Source organism: Nuphar pumila, chromosome 13 (genome assembly GCF_984573655.1).
Source record: "Nuphar pumila chromosome 13, dmNupPumi1.hap1.1, whole genome shotgun sequence".
Lineage (NCBI taxonomy): Eukaryota > Viridiplantae > Streptophyta > Magnoliopsida > Nymphaeales > Nymphaeaceae > Nuphar > Nuphar pumila.
The window spans coordinates 51,170,089-51,184,787 of NC_143261.1; positions in this window are offsets into that span (position 1 = coordinate 51,170,089).

Genomic DNA, 14,699 nt, shown 5'->3' on the forward strand with positions numbered 1-14,699 from the left:
CTTGGTTCGATTACCCCTGTTAAAGGCGGCAGGAACGGTCGAACCTCGTACCGACAGGTCGAGCCCCATCCCATGGATTTTCCCACAATTTTCAAAACGAAGGCGAGTATTTCAGAACAATTTTCAAAATCCGGTCAAGTTTGAATCGCGAAAGCGTTTCTCCCTCTCTCTCTTCCGCAAGGAAGGGAAGGCGGGGAACAATTTTGCGACGAAAATAGTATATTGTCTAAACATCGTGTTAATTTTATTTAAAATTTGTCGCTTTTATGGCGTTTATGTGATTTGTGTTGTGTACTGTATAACGAAGTTTTAATATCGTTTCTTGAATATTTTGCTAATGTCAGTGGAACATCCATAAAAGGTGGTGCCCGAAAACTCAGCAAAGAGCTCCAAGATAACATCAAACAGATGAAAAACAAATATACAGAAGGAAACACTATCAATAATTTTGTACATGCGAAACCACTATCAGTAATATATTTATGTATGCCATGGTATGTATGCTAACAAGTTCATATTTGTTGCAAACAGACTATATTTGATTTTGTCAAGTATATTCAAAGCAACGCAACAACCAATACTAGACGCATCGTCAGCCCTTATTTCATGGTATATCAGTTCTATTTTATGTTTATTTTATTTTTTTATTTACTCTTGTTGCTTCGTGTTTTAACATTACTATTATCACTGTTTCGTTCAACAGAGTATCATTCGTCGATTGCCATACTCCATTGGATTTCAAGATGAACTACCATACTGGGGTAACGATGATCATTGGGGAGACTTTTGGTCAAGTGAAAAGGTAAGTAAACAAACTTCTTGTGCAAGGTTTTGACATAACAGTCCTAACACGATTTGTCCTATCGATTTGCAGATATTGATTCCAACACTCTAGCAAACTGAAGCGCATTGGGTCTTATATGTGATAGATTTAAAAGAAAAACAACTATGGTGCTATGATTCATTGGAGTTACACAGTGGTGTACGTCGTGACGTTTTGCATTTTGTAAGCTTCCATCTATAAGGATATTGTATTTTGTACAGAGGTCAAGAATTTACTTTCTTCTGCATGAACCACAGGTGGGATTCATCAAAAAGGCTTCGGGTGTCGACATTGGCGAGTGGATATTTCACTTAGCACAAGATGCTTCTTTATAAAATAATGGCATCGATTATGGCGTATTTGTAATAAAGTATATTGAAGCAGTATACAATGGACGAGAACCTGATTTCGATGTTGTATGCTGATTTCGAGCAATATTACCCTCTATTATTAGGGACTCAATGTATATATTGGTGTTACATTACATTTTTTGTTGCTAGTTGATATGCTTAGATTCTGCACAGAACTATGTAAAAAATTGATGAAGTATCTAATTGCGGAAGAGAAAAAAACTCAACCGGCAAGAATACCTAGAAGGCAACAAATGATGCGACCCCCCAGGAGTAATATGATGTACATCGACGTCTAACAGATTTTATGTACTGTACAAGCAAATTTTGTATAAAAAAATTTGTAAGACTATGTATACAAATTAAGTAAATATCTCTAGGTTGAAATAAATAAAATTTCAATTTCACTAAACATGACAAATAAGTTGGACTGTTATATAGTAAAAGGAAATTGTTGTTATGTTCGGCATTTGTAATTGAAAATCATAAAAGCGATTAGCATTGTGTAAAGTAGAAATGAGCTATTTTGTTTAACATGACTTTCTATAAGTGTATAAATCTATTTTAATCTGTGTAGCACACAAATGTAACTGAACAAATAGTTGTAATGATCGGCCTTCATAAATTAAAATCGAACAAGCATTTATATAAGGCTTAAACGATTTCCACAAACATTCATAAATGGCGATCACGATTTGCAATGAGGTCTGTCTTTAAGATAGTGAGCTTTGTCTAAGTGAACCATAAGTACCATCATGATTTACACAAGAACGTATGAAGGCTATGTGCTATCGTGATTTGCTTTTATGGACAGTGTCTATGTCAACGCAATTTCCCAATCGCTTTTACGAGCGACTGGGGTTGAGGGTTTAAGGATTTGGGGTTTTACTTCAATGATACAAAACAAGTTAAATTTTTAAATACAAATCGATTTTGTTCGTAAATACAAACAAAGACATATCGTTCTCGCTGTAACTTCGTAACTACAAATCCACATGATTTACAACCACATTCATATAAAAAAATATTAGTATTTAGTTATAATATCAATGGGAGGACAATTCTGTTGAACACATATCTATCTTTTAGAGACTCAAATTTTTATAGAAGAGAACACCAAAACATTTGTATTGTTCATCGTCGCATCCTTTTATGCTAAGGATACATCTTCTGTAAGCAAACAAGCTCGAGGAAAATGACAACCCACTGCACCATTTTTCTCAGACCGAGGTCGATTCTTAGAGACTCTAGCATTGGTGCGCTCTTAACAATAAGCTTTAAAGGTCAGGAGTTGTTCCCTTGAAGTAGCCGAGGGGCTACATGATAGATCGCTCACCCTACATATTTGTCATGAAGTATATCAAAGATTAGGCAGATATTTTTCTAATTGTGAAGTATGGTTTGCGAACAATGTAGGGTCCGGTAGTAGGAATAGATCAAATAGATGGACATCTGCATCACCCCCTCTCTATCAAGCACAGGTAGAAGGAACACAAAAGAACAAAGAAGAAAGAAAAATACAAGGAAGAAGAAGAAAAAGAAGAAGGCAGAGGAGAAAAAAGAAGAAGAAGAAGTTGCGCTGCCGCAGAAAAGAAAGAGAAAGAGAGGTTAAATAGATTAGGGTTTTAGACCTGAACAAGGGGTCGGGTCGAGTCGGGTCAGGTAGGGTTTTATATATAGATCTATATTAGGGTTTTACATTTTGCAGGGTTTTATGCATGTGGACAGGCATCGACACGATATGTAGTCTTGGTAAAGTACAAATTCAATTAACAGTTACAAAACGTTATGAATAAATCGCTATATTACATATCGATGTCATTCACATAGACAAACAAAGACATATATGTTTTTTTTATATAATTAGATGTCCCATTAATTACCTACTGGTGATGATATCTGTTTTGTTGATGATGATGGTCATGTGTTTTATCTAAGCCAAACCATTGTGGTCAGGTAAAAACGACTAGGTTTTTTGGTAAATGATTGTGGTTGTAAATGACATCGATTTGTAGTTTTAAAGTTATCGATTGTAAATGACATCGATTGTAAACCATTCTTGTTAATTACTCAGGGCTGGGAAATTGATTTGTATTTATGAAGTTACCGCAACAACGATATATCTTTGTTAGTCTTTGTGAACGTAATCGATTTGTATTTATAAAGTTACATCGATTTGTAACATTGAATTATTCGCAATTTGTTCTTTACTAATTTTGTATATCGTGTGTCTTTGTTTGTGAATGAATTATTCTCGGACAATACCGGATGTTGTAGAGGCCGTCCCATACAATATAGACGATCCAGTTTATATATAACGATTTGTATATGTAAAGGCTAGATGAGAAAACAATTTTTACTAATTGTATAAATACTGAGTTCACATACAATTTCTGATTTTCATACCCGATTTTTACTAACTACGATTTGTACATGTGAATGATACATATTACAAGGATTTATACATGTGAAAGAATCATTATTAAACAAAGTTCTATTTTTAATACATGTGAAAGATATAATTCTATTTTTGTGGCTCACGATTCATGAAAATGGCTTCATCCAAAAACTCTTTCTTAATAAGACCATCCAGTGTATAAGCATATTCACCTCCTGTTTTGTTAAACTCTTAATAAATTCGACAATGTGGAAATTGGGTCATGCAAAGAGGCATGGCAACTAACTTTATGGTAAGACTTAAACAGAATTCACACGTGATTCCTGTATTCCATAACTCACTTTCGAATTGATCTGAACCTGTCATAAAACAGAACAATATAAGACACTACATTAAGTTTCACAAAAAATGCAAACATCCTCTCAACATAGATTATATACCAAAAGACTTATAAAACTGAAGCTATCGTTCTAGAAAAACTGGTCGAAAGGATTGAAGGTTACAACGTTAGAAATTACGTCTGTAGGGTATTGTTGCATGTTGGAAATTACGTTTGTAGGGTATTGTTGTACGTTAGAAATTACATAAGTTAGATATTGTTTCACATAATGCAATTTACATGAGAAGCAATATAATGTATTACATACCTGCTCATGCGAAGGGCTTGGTTGCTTTTGCTTAGAGGTTGGTTGTTTCTTAGACCTTTTCTTGCAAACCAATTCTAGTTCACCCTTTGTCCTCCGATTACTGCGATCAGAGAAAAGTTTTCTTTTGATACCCTTTGCTAGGTAAATTTTTCCATCATAATCTACAACGTTCACTCCTGACTTGTTGAAGATGATGTTTACGCTTCGGTGCAACTTCTCAGGAGTGTAAAGGGAAGCATGATTTTCACCTACGCTACTCGTTGTCATTTTCTTCGACTGATCTTCATGAGCTGCAACGGACTGATGGTGAATTAATTGCACGTGTTCAAGTAACTCTCTTGACGCTTTTCTCATGCATACATAGGCTTCTTCATTTTTCGATGCTAAATCTGCAACATGCATAAATGACTTACACAGTTGTTGGTAATGGGAGGATGTATGGCACTTCTCATCAATACCAGATTGACTGACATTATTTGTATCCAGTAGTTCAATCTTTGCTTGTCTCCTCCATCTTTGCATTAAATATGACTCAGGTATTTCTCGTATCTTCTTTTTATTAAGTGTCTTTAATGCATGATGACATAAAATACCTTTGAATTCATACTTTTTGCTCGTACATTCAACAATTCTATTGTCAACATTGTATGTGGCATGTGCTTTTTGCCTTTTCTAATGCTCTTCATCCTCCCATACAATATGGTATTGTGCACATTCTTGGTTTGCACCTGTCTTTCTATGTTGCAATTCATGACCTGTATAACCTCCTTCTTAATTCATACAAATACAGTTAGTGTATACAGATTTGCAGGTCACATCAATATTTTTATGCCCAAATTTACAAGTAGTGTATTGAAGCATTTCACATCTTGTTCAAGCTCATTCTGTCTAAGACCGTCTATAAATAATTTATATTGTTTCATGAAACGAAATATTGTTAAACATGAATACAGGGTTTTCTTCAGTGTGGCATGAAAGTGCACTAGGATCGAGGCAACGAGCACTAGAGGGGGGTGAATAGTGCTTTTAAAACTTTCTGCGGAATATTGAAGGATTTTGCAAATCTCAAAGCAAACACACAAAGAACACGAGATTTTATCCTGGTTCGGTCAAACCCGACCTACATCCAGTCCCCAAGCAAAACCCGCTTGAGATTTTCCACTATCAACCTTGTAAACTACAAGATCACACAGACCATAACCGGTCTCACTTTCAGTAACAACCCAACTGAAAGCAAACAACTCCTTTACACCAAGGAGTCCTTTTTACAGAAAAGAAATAAGAAGAAGTGAAAATATCACGTGAGTGAGAAAATCAATACTTGAATGGATAAGAGTGAAAAGCAAGATTCAAATCGATTGAATTGTTGTTCTTGAGTGTAAAATGCACTCATATTTATAGTTAAAAGATTCCATACGTTGAGAGTATGAAAGGGTGTCAAAATTGTCCATTTTGAACGATCAAAACGTTTGAAAAATGAAAAGACACGCCTTTTTGAAGTTTCAGAAAAACGGCAAAATTAGTCGACTGAAACATCAGTTAGTCGACTAATAGTTAGTTATTAGTAGACTGACAGTTATCGTCGGTCGACTGATCTGTTAATCGAGCCGTTTGAAAATCTGAACTTTTGAAACTTAGTCGACTTGAGAAAAGTTAGTCGACTGATAATATCATCAGTAGACTGAAAAACCTTTTAGTCGACTGCTGCTAAAAACTTCTGAAAAACAAACATTCTGTTCGGTCGACTGATAAAAAGCATTAGTTGACTGCTGCTAAATTTTCAGAAAACACATGTTCTGTTCAGTCGACTGAAAAACCATTAGTCGACTGCTGCTAATTTTCCAGAAAACAGACATTCTGTCCAGTCGACTGATAAAACCTCCGGTCGACTAATTTGACAAGAATGACTTTTTAGAAAATATGGCGCGAAAGGATTAGTCGACTGATAAGTTTATTGGTCGACTAATAAACATGAAAAATTAAGAAAAGAGTTTTCTAAAAAGATTTTCAAAAGAGTTTCTTTTAGAAAAGTTTTTCTAAAGACTTTTAAGGTGAAATGCAACCTAAATATGCACTCTAAGTAAGGCTCTTACAAGAATCTAAGACTTTTAATGAATTAAACATTTGCACACTAGTCTTCAAGGATTCTTCACTGAATTCTTCAATTTCTTCATAGCCTTAGCTGAAATGCAGTTGATTCTACTTGCTCATCATCAAAACCTTGTACTTGAAGTATCATGTATGGCTTCATTGTCGTAACAATCTCCCCATTTTTGATGATGACAAACTTAATCAAAGATGAAGCATTTAGATGCATAGATGGAGATTTTACTCCCCCTATCAATATGCTGCAAAACATTAAAAGTTAGCACATTTAAAGCACATATATCACATATTGATTGGTTTGCATTTTCATTCATCATGTATTCATGTATTTAGAAATACATTCATTCAAAGCTTTCTTTTTCTCTTAATTTTGCATTTCTCATGCAAGATCTCCTGTAATGTAATTGCTATCATCTTTTTCTCAAGATCTCCTTGCAATTTCAAAGTAATGCTATCTTTATCTTTTTCTCCCCCTTTGTCAGAATCAAAAAGAGTAAGGGCAAAAATAGCATAAGCAGAAATAGAGATAAGTTTAAAATATTACAACCCATAAAGTATGTTTTTCAAAGATCAAAGATCAGAAAAGAGAGTTTAGCAAATCCTTAATGGCAGTTACATCCTTCTGAATTGAAGCAAGTTGTTGAGTCACATCTTCACGAAAGGTGTGTTGATGTAGCTCCAAAGCTTCCAGTCTCTGCATAACTTCATCATGGTCTTGATTTGTCGAAAATTTCTTTCTTTTTGCATGAGATGAAGGTGTCGCAGAAGGTGAAGGTTCAAAAATAGATGGTTCATTAGGATCAGATGGTTCAGTTTGATCAACATTTAAGGGAGGCATATATTTAATTTTCATTCTTTTAAAAATTGTTTGATCAAAGAACTCTTTTTGCTCAATGTACTTTTCATTTGTTAAAGGAACTTTAAAATGTCTAAAAATACGGGTTAAAAGACAACCATAAGGAAGAAATGGTTTTTGTTTCCACAAGTTTGTAAAATACACATTGGCCCAGTTGACAAAAATATTCCCAAATAAAACATAAAGAGCCGTAGATAGATCTGTGGAATAATAATCAAAAGAACCAGTTTTGGGTAGAACATTGTGGGCAAGGATTCGTCCAGCAATGCGTGCACGAGTTTGAAGATTAGTATTTTTGAAAGGAGGGCAGTGAGGTGCTTCTGGAAGAAGAATTTGTTCAAAAACTCTTTCATCATTCATTTCAATAGTGTTGAAAAGAGTGTCTGAAGATGGAATTTCAAGAATTTCTCCAAGTAGTTTCGAATCAAACTCGATTTCAACATCACGAACAAGAGAAGATAAAATTCCAGTTTCATGGTTCATTTGTAAATTTGTGTAAAACAAGTGAATGAGAAAAGAATAGTGAAGTGTATTTGCACAAGCATCAAAAAGATGTGAAATACCAGGAAATAATTCTCTTATTTTGTAACGAGAAAACAAGTGAAATAGAACATTTCGGCCTGGTAAAATAGGTAGTGCAGAAATTGATCCAAAAGTGTCATAGAGAAGAGGGTTACGAAGTAATCTTAGTGAAAAACCATGTCTTGAAGTAGGTGTAGGAGGAGGAGAACCTAAACCTTTTGCAGATGTAGACTTTGTGCGAGGCATGGTTACCAAAATGTCAGCTTCCAAATGACGCCCGGCAAAGGGAAAAAGCTTTCCGGCGATCAAAAACGAAGGACAATGTGGTGGCTGACGGTGAGGAGAGGTCGGCCAAAAGGGTATTCCGGTAATGCACTGTCACGGCAAGAGAGTTTCGGAGTGTTTTAAAGATGCGCCAGTCGCTGCAAGAGGATTCCGGCGTTTGAAGATCACGGCCAGAAGATTCCAGCGTCTCCCTGTTACGGTAAGAAACTCCCGGCGATGATGGAGTCGAATGGTACTCCGAGGGTTTTTCGGAAGAGAGAGAGAGAGACAAAGGAGAAAGAGGGGTTTTCGGTTTAAGGGTTTCGTTAAAAAACGAAAAGGTGCGAGAATAAAACGATGCCTTCTTTTAAAAAAAATGAGTTTTTTTTAAAAAAAACAAATCCAAGGGGTGTAGGGTCCCTTCATTTAAGTTTTTTTTAAAAAAAAATTTTAGTCGACTAAAACTTTATCGGTCGACTAAAAAAGTGTGACTTATTCTAAAAATATCATCAGTCGACTAGAACTATATCGGTCGACTAATATGATGCGATACATTCCAAAATATAAAAACACCAGTCGACTAGAATTTTATCGGTCGACTAATATAGTGCGATTTAGAGATTTTGTTCAAAAATCAGCATTTTTATAAATCCAAAAACAAGCAAATACCTAGTTCTCTCCTAATTTGCATAAAATCTTCATTTTTAAGAGGTTTAGTGAAGATATCGGCATGTTGTTCTTTAGTGGAAATAAAATTTAACGAAATATCTCCTTTTAACACATGATCTCTTAAAAAATGATGTCTAACTTCAATATGCTTAGTTCTTGAGTGCTGAATAGGATTTTTCGAAAGGTTTATAGCACTAGTGTTATCACAATAAATGGTTGTTGTGGAGTAATTCAAACCAAAATCTTTTAAGGTCTGTTTCATCCAAAGTACTTGTGAACATGCTAAACTAGCCGCTATATATTCAGCTTCAGTTGTTGAGAGTGATACTGAATTTTGCTTTTTACTAAACCAAGAGACTAAGGAATTTCCCAAGAAATGACAAGTTCCACTAGTACTCTTGCGATCAGATTTACTTCCTGCAAAATCTGCATCACTATATGAAACTAAATCAAAGGAAGATGATTTTGGGTAAAACAAACCGAAATCAGAAGTATCTTTCAAATAACGAAGAATTTGTTTTACTGCAGTTAAGTGAGATTCCTTTGGATTAGCTTGAAATCTTGCACACATACAAACACCAAACATAATATCAGGTCGACTAGCAGTTAAGTATAATAGAGATCCGATCATACCTCTGTAGAGCTTAGTATCTACACTTTTACCATTTTCATCTTTATCAAGAGAAGTAGTTGTACTCATAGGATTCCTTCTTGATTTCGATGAGTCCATCCCAAATCTCTTGAGAAGTTCTTTTGTATACTTACCCTGATTGATGAAGATTCCTTCTTCAGTTTGCTTTATTTGAAGTCCAAGGAAGTAGTTTAATTCGCCCATCAAGCTCATTTCAAACTCTTCCTGCATAGCCTTAGCAAATTCTTTACAAAGAAAAACATTAGTAGAACCAAATATTATGTCATCAACATAAATTTGCACAATAAGAATATCTAAATTAAAATGTTTAATAAATAAAGTGGAGTCTACCCGACCAATGGAAAAACCAGATTGTTCTAGAAAATTTCATAGTCTTTCATACCACGCTCTTGGTGCTTGTTTAAGTCCATACAAAGCTCTTTTCAATTTGTAGACATTTTCTGGATATTTCTCATTTTCAAAGCCTGGAGGTTGCTCTACATAAACTTCTTCATTGATATGTCCATTTAAAAATGCACTCTTAACATCAATTTGATATAACTTGAAGTTCATGTAACTAGCAAAAGCAAGCATCATACGAATTGACTCTAATCGAGCCACTGGTGTATAGGTTTCATCAAAATTTATGCCTTCTTCTTGATTATAGCCTTGTGCCACAAGCCTTGCTTTGTTACGAATGACTTCACCATTTTCATCCAGCTTATTTCGGAAGACCCATCTTGTTCCAATTACTGGATGATCCTTTGGTCTATCAACTAGATCCCAAACATCATTCCTAGTAAATTGGTTAAGTTCTTCTGACATGGCTAAAAGCCAAAATTCATCATCACATGCCTCATTGATATTCTTTGGTTCTAATTTAGATATGAAAGCAACATTTGCAATATATTTTTCTAACTGCCTTCTAGTTTGGACACCACTCTTTATTTCACCAATAACTTGTTCATGTGGATGATTAAGAACTTCTTTCCAAACCGGTTGAAGAGGAATATTTTCTTGAGAAGTACTCTCTATCAAGGGTTCTTCTTGAAGTGTTGCTTCTTCTTCTTCGCTTAGAGGAATAACCTGCTCACAATTCTCATCAAATGCAACATGTAAAGATTCTTCAATACAAGATGTTCTTTTATTGAAAATACGATATGCTTTACTTCTAGAAGAATATCCAAGAAATATTGATTCATCTGATTTTGAATCAAACTTATCAAGATTATCTTTGGTATTTAACAAGAAACATTTACTACCAAAAATTTTGAAATATGAGATCTTGGGTATACGATCATAATACAATTCAAAACATGTTTTATGTAAAATTGGTCGAATAAGAACACGATTTAAGACATAACATGCTGTATTAATTGCTTCAGCCCAAAAATATTTTGGTAAATTTTTATCTTGAAGCATGGTTCTAGCACATTCTTGCAAAGTTCTATTCTTTCTTTCAACAACTCCATTTTGTGGAGCCGCTCTAGGAAAAGCAAAGTTGTGAGATATACCATGTAAATCACAAAACTTTAGAAAAGATTCATTTTCAAATTCACCACCATGATCACTACGAATTTTAATAATAGATGTAGATTTTTCATTTGTAATTCTTCTACAAAGTTTAGAAAATTCTGAAAAAGCATCATTTTTGCTTTTTAGAAAAATCACCCATGTAAATCGAGAATAATCATCTACTATAACAAAAGCATACTTGCTACCATTCAAACTTTGAATTCTAGATGGTCCAAATAGATCTAAATGTAAAAGTTCAAGAGGACGTTTTGTTGAAACTATATATTTTGCTTTAAAAGAACTCTTGATTTGTTTACCCCTTTGACAAGCATCACATAAGTGATCCTTTTTATATGGTATTCTAGGTAGGCCTCTTACAAGATCATTCTTGGATAATTTTGAAATAATTTTAAAGTTAACATGTCCAAGTCTCTTATGCCATAACCATTGAATTTCATTTGAAACAATAAGACATTTTTCATTAAAAGAGGGTAATTCATCTAGATATAGTTCATACACATTGTTTCTTCTTTTACCTTTAAAAATAATCTTTTTAGATTGAAAATCAGAAATTAAGCATAAATCATTTTCAAAAGAAACATGAAAACCTTTATCACATAATTGACTAATAGATATTAAATTATGCTTTAAACCATCCACTAAAAGAATATTTTCTATCAAGGGAAATTTTGGATTACCAATATTACCAATACCTATCACTTTTCCCTTGTTATTGTCACCAAAGGTGACGGTTCCTCCATCCTTATTTTGGAGGGTGGAAAATAACTCCGGCCTTCCAGTCATATGTTTGGAACAGCCGTTGTCCAATATCCATTTGCTCCTTATGTTGTGTACCTACAACAAAATCAGAAAACAGAGCATTTGACCCCTTTCTATTTTCGGGTCCATGAGAGTTAGTCTTAGAAACCCATATCCATTTGGATTTTGGTTTCCTTTGATAATAAATATTCTTTCTATAAAAGGATTTAGAATAAACATTTCTAGAATAATCATTTCTAGATGCATTTCTATTAGAACTAGAAAGTTTAGTTTTATAAACAAAAGGTTGAGAATAATGTCTTTGATTTTTCACCACATAGTTTGGTCTATTTTGAGTATCAAAGAAGCTATATCCCAATCCGGTTTTATTTACCGAGCATCTTTGAGAACCAAGAAGTTTTTCTAGATTCTCTTGACCATTTGTAAATTTGGTCACTATAGAAAGAAGATCATTTGACTTTTCTTTAAGACTAAATATTTCTTTTTGTAAGAGATTGGTTCTAACTCCAATTTCTTTTATCTCAATTGCCTGGCAAGAATTTTCCTTCTTGAGATCTTCTATTTCTTGAAGTAACACTTTATTTTGAGAGTCAAGAGTTAAATTTTCAGTTTTTAACTCTTTATTTTTAGAACTAAGACTCTTAAATTTAGCATACAAATCATTAAATGCTTTAAATAACTCATCATAGTCAAATTGACTTACCGAATCTTCTTGTGCTACAAAACACATGTTGGCGACTTCTTCATTTGATTCTTCATCGGAAGAGGAGTCACTATCATCCCAACATGCTTGAAATGCCTTTTTCTTCTTGAATTGGTCCTTGGGCTTGAATTTGAGAAGAGGACAATCTTTCTTGATATGTTCTGCCTTTTTGCAGCTAAAGCACTTTACTTCATTGGGAATGGAAGAATCTGCTTTCTTTGCCTTTCTTTGAAATCTTCCCTTTTTGATGAATCTTCTGAATTGCCTTATGATGAGGGCAATATCTTCATCTTCATCTTCTTCAGAATTTTCTGAGTCAGAAGTAGCCTTAAAAGCAAGAGACTTCTTTTTAGGCTCTTCTTCTTGTCTGTCTTGAAGTTGGACCTCATATGCCATTAGGTTACCAACTAAGTCTTCAAGAGTGAGAGTATTGTGATCATTTGCTTCTTCAATAGCAGTGGTTTTTCTCTCTCATTCAGGAGTTAAACACCTTAGAATTTTTCTGACTAAATCCACTTGTGAATATTCTTTTCCAAGGGATTTCAAAGTGTTAGTTATATCGGTCATTCTAGTTATCATGTCTGATATAGATTCATTTTGCTTCATTTTGAACAATTCAAATTTATGAACTAAAGAAGCAATTTTAGATTCCTTTACCTTTGACGTACCTTCGTGTGTTACGAGAAGAGTATGCCAGATTTCATTAGCTGTAGAGCATTGAGAGATGCGATTGAACTCTACCTTATCAACGCCACAATATAATGCATTCATGGCTTTGGCATTCAGTGAAACAGTCTTCTTTTCTTCATCGGTCCATCGGCTGAAATCAGTTGATGGAGTTTGGTACTTTTCTGAAACAACTCTCCAGATATCGAGATCCATGGATTGCAGGAATATTGTCATTCTTACTTTCCAGTATCCATAGTTTGTTCCATCGAAGAGAGGAGGACGAACAGATGAGCTTCCTTCTTTGTGCTGAGATGTTGTAGTTGCCATGCTAGATGATGGTCAAATCAAAGTAATAGCAAACCTGTGCTTTGATACCAAATGAAAGTGCACTAGGATTGAGGCAACGAGCACTAGAGGGGGGGTGAATAGTGCTTTTAAAACTTTCTGCGGAATATTGAAGGATTTTGCAAATCTCAAAGCAAACACACAAAGAACACGAGATTTTATCCTGGTTCGGTCAAACCCGACCTACATCTAGTCCCCAAGCAAAACCCGCTTGAGATTTTCCACTATCAACCTTGTAAACTACAAGATCACACAGACCATAACCGGTCTCACTTTCAGTAACAACCCAACTGAAAGCAAACAACTCCTTTACACCAAGGAGTCCTTTTTACAGAAAAGAAATAAGAACTTACAATACAACCTATGAGCCTTCCTTTTGAATGCAAATGAGATGTAATTGGCTTTTGAGGTTGTTGAAACACTCTACTCACGAATTCACTATCTCTCAAAGTAATTTAAGTGAAAAACTGAAGTGAAAATATCACGTGAGTGAGAAAATCAATACTTGAATGGATAAGAGTGAAAAGCAAGATTCAAATCAATTGAATTGTTGTTCTGCACTCATATTTATAGTTAAAAGATTCCATACGTTGAGAGTATGAAAGGGTGTCAAAACTGTCCATTTTGAACGATCAAAACGTTTGAAAAATGAAAAGACACGCTTTTTTGAAGTTTCAGAAAAACGGCAAAATTAGTCGACTGAAACATCAGTTAGTCGACTAATAGTTAGTTATTAGTAGACTGACAGTTATCATCGGTCGACTGATTTGTTAATCGAGCTGTTTGAAAATCTGAACTTTTGAAACTTAGTCGACTTGAGAAAAGTTAGTCGACTGATAATATCATCAGTAGACTGAAAAACCTTTTAGTCGACTGCTGCTAAAAACTTCTGAAAAACAAACATTATGTTCGGTCGACTGATAAAAAGCATTAGTCGACTGCTGCTAAATTTTCAGAAAACACATGTTCTGTTCAGTCGACTGAAAAACCATTAGTCGACTGCTGCTAATTTTCCAAAAAACAGACATTCTGTCCAGTCGACTGATAAAACCTTCGGTCGACTAATTTGACAAGAATGACTTTTTAGAAAATATGGCGCGAAAGGATTAGTCGACTGATAAGTTTATTGGTCGACTAATAAACATGAAAAATTAAGAAAAGAGTTTTCTAAAAAGAGTTTCAAAAGAGTTTCTTTTAGAAAAGTTTTTCTAAAGACTTTTAAGGTGAAATGCAACCTAAATATGCACTCTAAGTAAGGCTCTTACAAGAATCTAAGACTTTTAATGAATTAAACATTTGCACACTAGTCTTCAATGATTCTTCACTGAATTCTTCAATTTCTTCATAGCCTTAGCTGAAATGCAGTTGATTCTACTTGCTCATCATCAAAACCTTGTACTTGAAGTATCATGTATGGCTTC